The sequence below is a fragment of the Salvelinus sp. IW2-2015 genome, linkage group LG22 (assembly GCF_002910315.2).
Source record: "Salvelinus sp. IW2-2015 linkage group LG22, ASM291031v2, whole genome shotgun sequence".
Classification (NCBI taxonomy): Eukaryota; Metazoa; Chordata; class Actinopteri; order Salmoniformes; family Salmonidae; genus Salvelinus; species Salvelinus sp. IW2-2015.
In genome coordinates, this window is record NC_036862.1 from 36,847,520 (window position 1) to 36,849,671 (window position 2,152).

A 2,152-nucleotide genomic window follows, 5' to 3' on the forward strand; every position below is an offset into this window, starting at 1 on the left:
TGAATCAGCTACAGGTCGGCTCTATCGATTGAATCAGGTACAGGTCGGCTCTATAGAGTGAATCAGCTACAGGTTTGCTCTATCGATTGAATCAGGTACAGGTTGGCTATATAGAGTGAATCAGCTACAGGTTGGCTCTATCAATTGAATCAGGTATCGGTTGGCTCTATCGATTGAATCAGGTACAGGTCGGCTCTATAGAGTGAATCAGGTACAGGTTGGCCCTATAGAGTGAATCAGCTACAGGTTGACTCTATAGAGTGAATCAGCTACAGGTTGACTCTATAGAGTGAATCAGGTACAGGTTGACTCTATAGAGTGACTATATCTTGAGAGACCAGTACAAAGGAAAATATACATTTGGTGTGTGAAGTTGAGTCGAGCAAACACAGAGTGATGAATAGGGGCGTGCCGATGAGGACCTGATGTATACACAAGAAGAAGAATGGCCAAGATCTGTGTAGATCTCCGTTGAGACACCAGCTCCCCTCAATGTATCAGGGAAATCTAACAAACAGGCTTCACGTTGAACTCCAGTGGTGAGAAACATTGAAAAACATCTGAGAAGAATGAGAATTTTCATTGTAAAAACATGTAATCACACGAGTACTGCTAAAACACATACTGGTTTATATTTAATAGTAAGCATATAGTCAGCCAGTGTAATACAAGGAGTACATGTTAAGCAGTATTAGTTGTTATGACCCTTATTATGAATAGGTACAACATCTTGCATGCAGTATTTTCAACACACACACACACACACGCACACAACACACACACACACATATAGCAGGACCTTTTGAAATCCAAGTGATACAGAAGTTACAATCAATAATAGAATGACACAAAATCCTTTTAAGGCTGAGATGAAATAAGAGTTAGTTTGATAGTTGTTCACTGTTCAGGTTAAACGACGTTTACCACCAATAGACAACACTGAAAACTCAAAAACAAGAGATTTGTATGGAATTCAACTGACAATGGAGGGGGATATCTAGTCAGTGTGCACAGTTCTGCACAACGTATGCGTTCAACCAAACATGTGTCTGTCCCATTTAACCCAACACGTGCTGGATTCAAGAGAGGTGCGGGGGGGGGGGGGGGGGGGGGGGGGGGGGCTTGCTTAATCAACATAATTGGCGCACAGGAGCAGTTGCTGAGTGAACTGTTTTTGCCGTTCAGTATTTGAACCACTGGCTTACACTGTTGATGTTCATTTAAATCAAGGATTCAACTATTAGAAACCAAACCACAAACATCAAACAACAGTGTGATGAGGCATTGAGCCATTCCAAAGGGAGGTTTAGAGTAAGGTAGATCCAGACAAGGGCATGGTTGTCTAAAGTTTGCCACAGGTAATCATAGAGCCTCGCTAGGATGCTAATGGGTTCCTTGGGACGTACCCTACCCTAAATCCTGACCCCTTACCCTGACCATTAACAAACCCTTACCTAACCCAACCCTAAAACCCTTACCATAACCATTTTACATTTCATGGGTGAGGTCAAGAAGTTGGGTTCATCCAAAGCATCCCAATTAGAAAAAAACATGGATTCACACAAACAGAATAAAATAAATAAATATACATTTAACAAACAGAGACAAAACAAATGGACATGGGAGAAAGAATATCTGCAAGGTTGAATGGATTATGTTAGGGTTAATACATCGACTCAAATAAGATAACAATTGTAGCTATACATTTTGTTGTCATTGCATTTTAAAAACATTAACAGGACGTTCTAAAGAAACCAGAAAAATGTTAGCATCCTCCAATTCACCAGCCACTGTTGACAATATTTTAAAAATTAATCAGATGGTGAGTTATTCCTATTTAAATATTGGGAACGTAATTTTGTTCACCTGAAGAGAAATATAAGATGTTAATATGGCTGCCGTTCTTCTGGTCCTTAACAGCTCTTGTATCATAGATTTTTCCAATTGGAAAATTAGAAAACACAAACAATTTCATGTCATAGAAAGCACTAAAGTTCTCACTTACTTGCCATTGTGTTGGTCATCTCACCAGACCCGCATCTCTGGGATTGAGGAAGAGCTGCTAATGTGGGAATTTATATAACAACTCTTCACCAGCTCTTCCTCTGTATCCTTTTCAGGAAGCTTTTTAATAGACAAGAAAACACAGGAG